Source organism: Eumetopias jubatus, unplaced genomic scaffold (genome assembly GCF_037043125.1).
Source record: "Eumetopias jubatus isolate StellerSeaLion01/CBP00866 unplaced genomic scaffold, mEumJub1_p1.0 scaffold_58, whole genome shotgun sequence".
Taxonomy (NCBI): Eukaryota; Metazoa; Chordata; class Mammalia; order Carnivora; family Otariidae; genus Eumetopias; species Eumetopias jubatus.
In genome coordinates this window covers 1,085,299-1,098,419 of record NW_028274864.1, presented here as the reverse complement: position 1 = coordinate 1,098,419, position 13,121 = coordinate 1,085,299, and positions in this window count along the sequence as shown.

Sequence of the window (13,121 nt, the reverse complement as noted above, 5' to 3'; positions counted from 1 at the left end):
AGTGGGGGACTTTAACACCCCCCTGACTGAAATGGACAGATCATCTAAGCAAAAGATCAACAAGGAAATAAAGACTTTAAATGACACACTGGACCAAATGGACTTCACAGACATATTCAGAACATTCCATCCCAAAGCAACGGAATACACATTCTTCTCTAGTGCCCATGGAACATTTTCCAGAATTGATCACATCCTAGGTCACAAATCAGGTCTCAATCGGTACCAAAAGATTGGGATCATTCCCTGAATATTTTCAGACCACAAGGCTTTGAAACTAGAACTCAATCACAAGAGGAAAGTCGGAAAGAACTCAAATACATGGAGGCTAAGGAGCATCCTACTAAAGAATGAATGGGTCAACCAGGAAATTAAAGAAGAATTAAAATATTTCATGGAAACCAATGAAAATGAAAACACAACTGTCCAAAATCTTTGGGATACAGCAAAGGCAGTCCTGAGAGGAAAGTATATAGCAATACAAGCCTTTCTCAAGAAACAAGAAAGGTCTCAAATACACAATCTAACCCTACACCTAAAGGAGCTGAAGAAAGAACAGCAAATAAAGTTAAACCCAGAAGGAGAAGAGAAATAATAAAGATCAGAGCAGATATCAATGAACTAGAAACCAAAAGAACAGTAGAACAGATCAACGAAACTAGGAGCTGGTTCTTTGAAAGAATTAACAAGATTGATAAACCCCTGGCCAGACTGATCGAAAAGAAAAGAGAAATGACCCAAATCAACAAAATCATGAATGAAAGAGGAGAAATCACAACCAACAACAAAGAAATACAAACAATTTTAAGAACATATTATGAGCAACTCTATGCCAGCAAATTAGATAACCTGGAAGAAATGGGTGCATTCCTAGAGATGTATCAGCTACCAAACTGAACCAGGAAGAAATAGAAAACTTGAACAGACCTATAACCACTAAGGAAATTGAAGCAGTCATCAAAAATCTCCCAAGAAACAAAAGCCCAAGCCCAGATGGCTTCCCAGGGGAATTCTATCAGACATTTAAAGAAGAATTAATACCTATTCTCCTGAAACTGTTCCAAAAAATAGAAATGGAAGGAAAACTTCCAAATTCATTTTATGAGGCCACCATTACCTTGATCCCAAAACCAGACAAAGACCCCATCAAAAAGGAGAATTACAGACCAATATCCTTGATGAACATGGAGGCAAAAATTCTCAACAAAATACTAGCCAATAGGATCCAACAGTACATTAAAAGGATTATTCACCACGACCAAGTGGGATTTATCCCTGGGCTGCAAGGCTGGTTCAACATCCGCAAATAAATCAACGTGATACAATACAGTAACAAAAGAAAGAACAAGAATCATATGATCCTCTCAATAGATGCAGAAAAAGCATTTGACAAAGTACAGCATCCTTTCTTGATCAAAACTCTTCAGAGTATAGGGATAGAGGGTACATACCTCAATATCATAAAAGCCATCTACGAAAAGCCTACAGCGAATATCATTCTCAATGGGGAAAAGCTGAGAGCTTTTCTCCTAAGGTCAGGAACGTGGCAGGGATGTCCACTCTCACCACTGCTATTCAACATAGTATTAGAAGTGCGAGCCACAGCAATCAGACAACAAAAAGAAATCAAAGGCATCCAAATCGGCAAAGAGGAAGTCAAACTCTCACTCTTTGCAGATGATAAGATACTTTATGTGGAAAACCCAAAAGACTCCACCCCAAAACTGCTAGAACTCATACAGGAATTCAGTCAAGTAGCAGGCTATAAAATCAATGCACAGAAATCAGTGGCATTCCTATACACCAACAACAAGACAGAAGAGAGAAAAATCAAGGAGTCGATCCCATTCACAATTGCACCCCAAACCATAAGATACCTAGGAATAAATTTAACCAAAGAGGCAAAGGATCTGTACTCAGAAAACTATAAAATACTCAGGAAAGAAATTGAAGAAGACACAAAGAAATGGAAAAACGTTCCATGCTCATGGATTGGGAGAACCAACATTGTGAAGATGTCAATGCTACCTAGAGCAGTCTACACATTCAATGCAATCCCCATCAAAATACCATCCACTTTTTTCAAAGAAATGGAACAAAAAATCCTAAAATTTGTATGGAACCAGAAGAGACCCAGAATAGCCAGAGGAATATTGAAGAAGAAAAGCAAAGCTGGCGGCATCACAATTCCGGACTTCCAGCTCTATTACAAAGCTGTCATCATCAAGACAGTATGGTACTGGCACAAAAACAGACACATAGATCAATGGAACAGAATCGAGAGTCCAGAAATGGACCCTCAACTTTATGGTCAACTTATCTTTGACAAAGCAGGAAAGAATGTCCAGTGGAAAAATGACAGTCTCTTCAACAAATGGTGTTGGGGAAATTGGACAGCCACATGCAGAAGAATGAAACTGGACCATTTCCTTACACCACACACAAAAATAGACTACAAATGTTTGAAAGACCTAAACGTGAGACAGGAATCCATCCAAATCCTAAAGGAGAACACACGTAGCAACCTCTTCGACCTCAGCCGCAGCAACTTCTTCCTAGAAACATCACCAAAGTCACAGGAAGCCAGGGCAAAAATGAACTATTGGGATTTCATCAAGATAAAAAGCTTTTGCACAGCAAAAGAAACAGTCCAGAAAACCAAAAGACAACTGACAGAATGGGAGAAAATATTTGCAAATGATATATCAGATAAAGGGCTAGTATCCAATATGTATAAAGAACTTATCAAACTCAACACGCAAAGAACAAATAATCCAATCAAGAAATGGGCAGAAGACATGAACAGACATTTTTCCAAAGAAGACATCCAAATGGCCAACAGGCATATGAAAAAGTGTTCAACATCGCTCAGCATCTGGGAAATCCAAATCAAAACCTCAATGAGATACCACCTCACACCCGTCAGAATGGCTAAAATTAACAAGTCAGGGAACGACAGATGTTGGCGGGGATGTGGAGAAAGGGGAACCCTCCTACACTGTTGGTGGGAATGCAAGCTGGTGCAACCCCTCTGGGAAACAGTATGGAGGTTCCTCAAACAGTTGAAATTAGAGCTACCATTCGATCCAGCAATTGCACTTCTGGGTATTTACCCCAAAGATACAAATGTAGGGACCCGAAGGGGTACGTGCACCCCAATGTTTATAGCAGCAATGTCCACAATAGCCAAACTGTGGAAAGAGCCAAGATGTCCATCGACAGATGAATGGATAAAGAAGAATTGGTATATATACACAATGGAATATTATGCAGCCATCCAAAGGAATGAGATCTTGCCATTTGCAACGACGTGGATGGAACTGGAGGGTGTTATGCTGAGTGAAATAAGTCAATCAGAGAAAGACATGTATCATATGACCTCACTGATATGAGGAATTCTTAATCTCAGGAACAAATTGAGGCTTGCTGGAGTGGTCGGGGGTGGGAGGGATGGGGTGGCTGGGTGATGGACATTGGGGAAGATATGTGCTATGGTGAGCACTGTGAATTGTGTAAGACTGTTGAATCACAGATCTGTACTTCTGAAACAAATAACGCAACATATTTTTAGTTAAAAAAAAAAGAAGAAGATAGCAGGAGAGGAAGAATGAAGGGGAGTAAGTCAGAGGGGGAGACGAACCAGGAGAGATGATGGACTCTGAAAAACAAACTGAGGTTTCTGGAGGGGAGGAGGGTGGGGGAATGGGTTAGCCTGGTGATGGGTATTGAGGAGGGCACATTCTGCATGGAGCACTGGGTGTTATGAACAAACAATGAATCATGGAACAGTACACCAAAACAAATGATGTAATATATGCTGATTAACATAACAATAAAATATTTAAAAAAATAAGGCAAAGACCCCTTTTTAATTTCTAAAAAATTTTAGGTCCTAGCTAAGAATGAAGTGAAAGATCATTCCAAGAACATGTACATTCAGAGATCTATACCTGGGATGTTAAGACAATTGTTTTCTATTACATATAGACTTGTGGAGGCAGCCACACACTCAGGTGTCCATTCAAGGCCTCAGATAGAGTATAGGAAGCAAATGCATTTAGGAAAACAGAAGATCACACTGTACTAACCCAAATCTATTTGCCTTACAGGACAGGAAATTTGAAATTTGAAGACCTCCCTGAGCAATTACAACCAGGCGGTGTGTGTATATATTTAGAAAATTGTCAGATCAGCCTAATGTCCTGAATACTGTCCCTGCCCATCCTGTCCCCTGTGCTCTGTCTCTCCTGGTATCCCCCAAATAAACCTTTCACACTTCGGTCTTTGTGTCAGCGTCTGCCTTCAGGAGGCACTACACTAACTCCCCTTCGAGTGCACAGTGTGAATCCTGTACACAGAACAAACTGGCAGCAATGGTGCTGATGGAGGATATAGCAGGATTCCCCGTTGTGGTAATTTTCCTGCAGGGGGCGTAAGAAATCCTTCTGGGGAGGCAGGCACATCTTGTATTTAGGTCTGTTGGTGGTTGTATTAACTCAGGTGATAGATACTCTTGAGCACATGGCACCTGCTAGTTTAGGGTGTGTGTGTCGATCGGCAGGATAGGGGTCTGTCCCCATGCAGCGGTTTGTTGTGACGGTGAGGAGTGAATGAAGCATCCCTAGTGGCCCTGAGAGACTGGTGAGGAGGCCCTGCATTAATCCAGATTTTGTGCACTGGTTTCACGCTACCAGTTGCCCCCCAACAGCAGGTGGGCTCTGAGGGGAAGCTGATGCTGGCGGTTTTCTTGGTAAGACTCATGATGCCCCTAATCCTCCCACAGTGTCATTGTTGGGAGATGGGCAGGGCAGAGGCCAATGACAGGAGACCCATTCCTCACTCACCACACAGGAGGAGTTGGGTGTATGCCCCTGTCACTTTGTAGGTTGTTTACTCCAATCCATTCTGCACCAGAGCTCCTGGATCTTGCATAGCCCTCCTTCTTCCCAGGTTGTGGAAGCAGCCATCCTCCAGTAGCTTTGGGGTCATGGCTGGGCCACTAAGGTGTCCAGGTTTTTCTGTCCAGGAGTGGCTGGTAACTGCACTGCTGCAATCAAATCAGCCTGAGCAGGCTTGGTAAATGTGATTGTTATACCTTGTGAGCAGGGCCTGGGCCAAATGATGGCAGCAGAGTGGGGCAGACAGGAGAGGTGGTTCCCTGTGGTCTTGGACAGGGCTACACAGAGCAGAAGGCCTAAGGGCCTGGGGAGAGATAGGGAAAGAGACTGTCAGGGAGAGAGACACTGAATGAGTGGTGGGTGAACTGAGCAAGACCTAGAAATTGAGAGGAACAAAGAGAGAGATGCGGTAGAGAGAAGCAGAGACCAAGAGGAATTTCAAGGATGAAAAGAGGTTGCTGGTCTAGGTGTTGGAGGTGGACCATACTCCAGGGTAGAGGAAGTCAATGTAGGTGATCCCCACGTTGGGACCAGACAAGGTGGGAAAGCAGACGATCAGATTTCCCTGACACCAAAGCTCCAACCTCCCTAGGGCTGAGCTTTGTAGAAACCATTTCACTTGGGAAGATGGGCACATCCTTTTGCTTAGGGTGGTGGGGCCAAGACTCAGGATCTGTCATGGAGAGAGAGGGCTTGGCTGGACCTAAGCATGCTCTGTCCCTCCAGCTGAGGGGCCATGGCTTTGAGCATTCTAGGGATTCCCAGGGCGGCCAGCAGAGGGCACCTGCGCACCTCCAACCCGGAGGGGAGGTGTCTCTGCCTGTGCTGACCCAGGGTATCAGAGCAAGAAGGAATTCTGTAGCAGCCCAAGGATCCAGCCCCACACTGGCTGACCCAGGATAGAGAGCCAGAGCTGCGGTTCCAGTAGGTTCTGCTGCCGCCCTGTGGGAGACCCTGGCGGCTTTGCAGCCACTTGGTGCCTCCTGAGGTGCGACTGAGAAAAGCTGCTTTGTTGGGTGAGTGTTGAGGAGGGGCCTCTGGGCGGCTTACCCAGGATGTGCTGGTAGGTGAGCAGCACAGTCGCTTGCATTTGGGGGGCTGTTCCCCTGGTTCACTCCTCCTTTTCCCTGAGGGTATTTGAACAAGACCTGTTTTACTCAGGGATCCGTGGATTGAGGGGTCCTGCGACGTCACATCGGAGATGCTGTGGTTGGTTTGTTACAGATGCAGGCTTGTTTCTGGGGAGAAATCCTGACTCCAATTCAGAGAAATGGGAGCTGCATTCAGTTGGGACACGAATACAGGAACTGCTCTCAGAACCTTCTAGAAGGAGGAGCTGAGATCCCACTTTCTGAGTTCTGCTGGAGCCAGAGCCTTAGGTAAAAGCACAGAGTGTCCTCCACTTAAACATGCTTTTATTAATTTTCAATCGTATTTTTTGCCGACAATGTTACAGTAGTTGGAAATGACTGAAAACTTGACCGGTACTTGATGTCCTAAAACTTCCATTATTTTACTGTTAAATTTACACCTGAAACATGATTTGTTATAATTATCCTTTCCTGTCTTCCTTGGAAGGAAACTCATCCATAATACCTTTCAAATGTACTCATTTTCTCACCTCCTTTTCTTTCTTTCTTCTTCTTCTTCTTCCTTTTTTTTTTAAGATTTTATATCAGAACCACGGGGGTGGGGTGGGGGATGGCAGAGGGAGACGGTGACTCAACACTGAGCAGGGAGCCCGGCATGGGACTCGATCTCTGGGACCCTGAGATCAAGACCTGAGACAGACGCTTAAGTGACTGAATCACCCAAGCGCCACAGCTTATCTCTTTTCAACTGAGATTTGCCATGTTTTCTAATTTCTCATGAACCATAACAATCTTCAATAGTTTTAAATTGGTTGCAGTCTACTAAAGCTCATTCACAGGATCCCACTGTGACGTCTTCTGTTCAAAGTGTCAGGACCACTTCTAAATATATGGAAGATTATCCTAACTAAGCAAAATTTGTGAATCACTGTTTGAAGAAAAAGCATGATGGTATTTTTTTTAAGATATTAAAATAGATGCTTACATCCACTGGTTTATGCACTCCCAACTTTTTTCTTTTATTTTCCTTTGTTGCTTATTTCTATTTCAGATATTATATTCCTGTATCTTCCTGAGATTTAAATTCCTCACGTGTACTTTCAAGGATCCTTTCCGTCATTTGTCAGAAAGAAGACAGACCATTTGATGAGGATGCAGCTTTGTATAATTTCAAGATTTGTTGATTAGGTTTTTAGAAACTTTTCCCGCCCATTTGAAAATATCATCCCACATTGACAAGTTACATAAAAATTGTAATCTCCTTGTATCAGTATGATTTCATTTCATTATACTGTGTTTCTTCTTTTGATATTTTATATTTATGTCTAAAATTTGAGAATATCTCATAAGTTCACTGCATATGGAAAAAGTATGAAATTTTGAAGGTTTGCATATTTGAACTCATAAATGCAGAGAGTTGCCTGTTAAATTAAGGCCATTTGCTGAGCAAGTTGCAAGTGACATAATCATTTTTGGGGACGAAATTATGGCTTCTATTCTTTTACAAACATGCTACAGTTGTTTCATTATCATATATCTGGATATGAGCAATTATTTTTTCTTTTCAATTTTTTATTTAAATTCTACTTAGTTAACACTCAGGGTATGGATATGAGCAATCTTATGATAGTATCTTTTTATAATTTATTAATTTAAGAAACTAAACATATCATTTTTTTCTCCATGATAAGAAAAACCTAAAGAAGTATCATCATTTCTTATGACACAATTCTTTGTTTTTAAGATTCTATTTAATAATTTGTGAGAGGAAGAGAGATCATGAATGGAAGAGGCGAGGCAGAGTGTGAAGATGAGTCCCTGCTGAGCAGGGAGCCTGATGCCGGGCTCGATCCCAGGACCCTGAGAAATGACCTGAGCGGAAGGCCGCTGCTTAACCCACTGAGACACCCAGGTGCCCCTTTATGACGTTATTCTTAATATGACGTCTCTTATAATTGAAGCTTTTCCTCATTGATGGGCTACATCTGTTTTACCATCAATAACCAAGAAGAAGCATTTTCTCTGAATATTCTTTTTTTAAATTATTTCAAATTATTTATTTTATTTTAATTCAATTAGTCAATGGAATAGCCATCAATTAAACTAAGGATTAGCCATCATTAGTTTCAGAGGTAGAGTTCAGTGATTCTTCAGTTGCATATAACACCCAGTGCTCATCCCATCATGTGCCTTCCTTAATACCCATCACCCAGTTACCGAATCCCACTCACCCACCTCCCCTCCAGCAACCTTCAGTTTGTTTCCTATAGTTAAGAGTCTCTTACGGTTTGTCTCCCTCTTTGTTTTCATCTTTTTAAAAAAATTTTGTATTGTTATGTTAATCACCATAGATTACATCATTAGTTTTACATGTAGTGTTCCATGATTCATTGTTTGTGCATAACACCCAGTGGTCCACGCAGAATGTGCTCTCTTTAATACCCATCACCAGGCTAACCCATCCCCCGAACCCCTCCCCTTTAGAACCCTCAGTTTGTTTTTCAGAGTCCATCGTGTCTCATGGTTCGTCTCCCCCTCCGACATACTCCCCTTCATTCTTCCCCTCCTGCTATCTTCTTCTTTTTCATTTTTCTTAACATATGTTGCATTAATTGTTTCAGAGGTACAGATCTGTGATTCAACAGTCTTGCACAATTCACAGTGCTCACCATAGCACATACCCTCCCCAATGCCTATCACCCAGCCACCCCTTCCCTCCCACCCCCCACCTCTCCAGCAACACTCAGTTTCTTTCCCGAGATTAAGAATTCCTCCTATCAGTGAGGTCATATGATACATGTCTTTCTCTGATTGACTGATGTCACTCAGCATAACACCCTCCAGTTCCATCCAAGTCGTTTCAAATGGCAAGATCTCATTCCTTTGGATGGCTGCATAATATTCCATTGTGTATATAGACCACCTCTTCTTTATCCATTCATCTGTCGATGGACATCTTGGCTCTTTCCACAGTTTGGCTATTGTGGACATTCCTGCTATAAACATCGGGGTGCACGTACCTCTTTGGATCCCTACATTTGTATCTTCGTGGTAAATACCCAGTAGTGAAATTGCTGGATCCTATGGTAGCTCTATTTTCAACTGTTTGAGGAACCTCCATAATGTTTTCCAGAGTGGTTTCACTAGCTTGCATTCCCACCAACAGTGTAGGAGGGTTCCCCTTTCTCCGCATTCCCACCAACATCTGTCATTTCCTGACTTGTTAATTTTAGCCATTCTGACTGGTGTGAGGTGGTATCTCATTGAGGTTTTGAGTTGGATTTCCCAGATGCCGAGCGATGTTGAGCACTTTCTTATGTGTCTGTTGGCCATTTAGATCTCTTCTTTGGAACAAATGTCTGATCATGTCTTCTGCCCATTTCTTGATTGGATTATTTGTTCTTTGCGTGTTGAGTTTGATAAGTTCTTTATAGATTTTGGATCCTAGCCCTTTATCTGATATGTCAGTTGAAAATACTTTATCCCATTCTCTTGGTTGTCTTTTGGTTTTTTAGATGGTTTCTCTTGCTGTGCAAAAGCTTTTTATCTTGATGAAATCCCAATAGTTCATTTTTGCCCTTGCTTCCCTTGCCTTTGGCGATGTTTCCAGAAAGAATTTGCTGAGGCCGAGGTCGAAGAGGTTTCTACCTGTGTTTTCCTTTAGGATTTTGATGGACTCCTGTCTCATGTTTAGTTCTTTCAACCATTTGGAGTCTATTTTTGTGTGCGGTGTAAGGAAATGGTCCAGTTTCATTCTTCTGCATGTGGCTGTCCAATATTCCCAACACAGTTTGTTGAAGAGACTGTCTTTTTTCCATTGGACATTCTTTCCTGCTTTATCAAAGTTGAATTGACCATAGAGTTGAGGGTCCATTTCTGGGCTCTCGATTCTGTTCCATTGATCTATGTGTCTGTTTTTGTGCCAGTACGATATTGTCTTGATGATGACAGCTTTGTAATAGAGCTGGAAGTCCGGAATTGTGATGCCCCCAGCTTTGCTTTTCTTTTTCAAGATTCCTCTGGCTATCCAGGGTCTCTTCTTGTTCCATACAAATTTTAGGATTATTTGTTCCATTTCTTTGAAAAAAGTGGATGGTAGTTTGATGGGGATTGCATTGAATGTGTAGCTGGCTCTAGGTAGCGTTGACATCTTCACAATGTTGGTTTTTCCAATCCATGAACATGGAAAGTTTTTCCATTTCTTTGTGTCTTCTTCAATTTCTTTCATGAGTATTTTATAGTTTTCTGAGTACAGATGCTTTGCCTCTTTGGTTAGATATATTCCTAGATATCTTATGGTTTTGGGTGCAATTGTAAATGGGATCGACTCCTTGATTTGTCTCTCTTCTCTCTTGTTGTTGGTGTATAGGAATGCCACTGATTTCTTTGCATTGATTTTATATCCTTCTACTTGACTGAATTCCTTTATGTGTTCTAGCAGTTTTGGGGTGGAGTCTTTTGGGTTCCACATACAGTATCCTATCATCTGCAAAGAGTGAGAGTTTGACTTCCTCTTTGCCGATTTGGATGCCTTTGATTTCTTTTTGTTGTCTGATTGCTGTGGCTAGGACTTCTAACACTATGTTGAATAGCAGGGGTCATAGTGGGCATCCCTGCCGCGTTCCTGACCTTAGGGGAAAAGCTCTCAGCTTTTCCCCATTGAGAATGATAGTCGTTGTAGGTTTTTCAGAGATGGCTTTTATGATATTGAGGTATGTACCCTCTATCCCATACTTGACGAGTTTTGATCAAGAAACAATGCTGTACTTTTCAAATGCTTTTTCTGCATCTATTGAGAGGATCATATGATTCTTGTTCTTTCTTTTGTTACTGTATTGTATCACGTTGAATGATTTGCGAATGTTGAACCAAACTTGCAGCCCAGGGATAAATCCCACTTGGTCATGTTGAATAATCCTTTTAATGTACTTTTGGATGTTGTTGGCTAGTATTTTGGTGAGAATTTTGGTATCCATGCTCATCAAGGATATTGGTCTGTAATTCTCCTTTTTGATGGGTCTTTGTCTGGTTTTGGGGTCAAGTTAACGGTGGCCTCATAAAATGAGTTTGGAAGTTTTCCTTCCATTTCTATTTTTTGGAACAGTTTCAGTAGAATAGGTATTAATTCTTCTTTAAATGTCTGATAGAATTACCCTGGGAAGCCATCTGGCCCTGGGATTTTGTTTGCTGGGAGATTTTTGATGACTGCTTCAATTTCCTTAGTGGTTATATGTCTGTTCAGGTTTTCTATTTCTTCCTGATTCAATTTTGTAGTTGATACGTCTCTAGGAATGCACCCATTTCTTCCAGGTTTTCTAATTTGCTGGCATAGAGTTGCTCATAATATGTTCTTATAATTGTTTGTATTTCTTTGGTGTTGGTTGTGATCTCTCCTCTTTCATTCATGATTTTGTTGATTTGGGTCATTTCTCTTTTCTTCTTGATAAGCCTGCCCAGGGGTTTATCAATCTTGTTATTTCTTTCAAAGAACCAGCTCCTAGTTTCGTTGATATGTTCTACTGTTCTTTTCGTTTCTAGTTCATTGATTTCTGCTCTGATCTTTATGATTTCTCTTCTCCTGCTGGGTTTATGCTTTATTTGCTGTTTTTTGTCTAGCTCCTTTAGGTATAGTTTTAGATTGTGTATTTGAGACATGTCTTGTTTCTTGAGAAAGGCTTCTTTTTCTATATACTTTCCTGTTAGGACTGCCTTTGCTGCATCCCAAAGATTTTGAACAGCTGTGTTTTCATTTTCATTGGTTTCCATGAATTTGTTTAATTCTTTAATTTCCTGGTTGACCCATTCATTCTTTAGTAGGATACTCTTTAGCCTCCATGTATTTGAGTTCTTTCTGACTTTCTTCTTGTGATTGAGTTCTAGTTTCAAAGCATTGTGGTCTGAAAATATGCAGGGAATGATCCCAAACTTTTGGTGCCAGTTGAGACCTGATATGTGACCTAGGATGTGATCAATTCTGGATAATGTTCCATGGGCACTAGAGAAGAATGTGTATTCCGTTGTTTGGGGATGGAATGTTCTGAATATGTCTGTGAAGTCCATTTGGTCCAGTGTGTCATTTAAAGTCTTTATTTCCTTGTTGATCTTTTCTGAGATGATCTGTCCTTTTCAGTCAGGGGGGTGTTAATGTCCCCTACTATTATTGTACTGTTGTCAATGTGTTTCTTTGCTTTTGTATTAATTGCCTCATATAATTGGCTGCTCCCATGTTAGGGGCATAGTTATTTACAATCGTTAGATCTTCTTGTTGGACAGTCCCTTTAAGTAGGATATAGTGTCCTTCTTCATCTCTTTTTAGAGTCTGTGTTTTAAAATCTAATTTGTCTGATATAAGGATTGCCACCCCAGCTTTCTTTTGGTGTCTATTAGCATGGTAAATGGTTTTCCACACACTCACTTTAAATCTGGAGGTGTCTTTGGGTCTAAAATGAGACTCTTGCAGATAGCATATCGATGGGTCTTGTTTTTTAATCCAATCTGATAGCCTGTGTCTTTTGATTGGGGCATTTAGCCCATTTACATTCAGGATAACTATTGAAAGATAGGAATTTAGTGCCATTGTATTGCCTGTAAGGTGACTCTTACTGTATGTTGTCTGTGTTCCTTTCTGAACTATGCTGCTTTCAGGCTCTCTCTTTGCTTAGAGGACCCCTTTCAATATTTCTTGGAGGGCTGGAATTGTGTTCGCAAATTCCTTTAGTTTTTGTTTGTCCTGGAAGTTTTTTATCTCTCCTTCTATTTTCAATGACAGCCTAGCTGGATATAGTATTCTTGGCTGCATATTTTTCTCGTTTAGTTCTCTGAAGATATCATGCCAGTCCTTTCTGGCCTGCCAGGTCTCTGTGGAATGGGTTTGTTCCCAATCTAATATTTCTACCATTCTAGGTTACATATCTCTACTCTAGAGCTGCTTTCAGGATTTTCTCTTTATCTCTGAGACTCCTAAGTTTGACTATTAGATGTCGGGGTGTTGACCTAATTTTATGGATTTTGAGAGGGGTTCTCTGAACCTCCTGGATTTTGACACCTGTTTCCTTCCTCTCATTAGGGAAGTTCTCTGCTATTATTTGCTCCAATATACCTTCTGCCCCTCTCTCTCTCTCTTCTTCTTCTG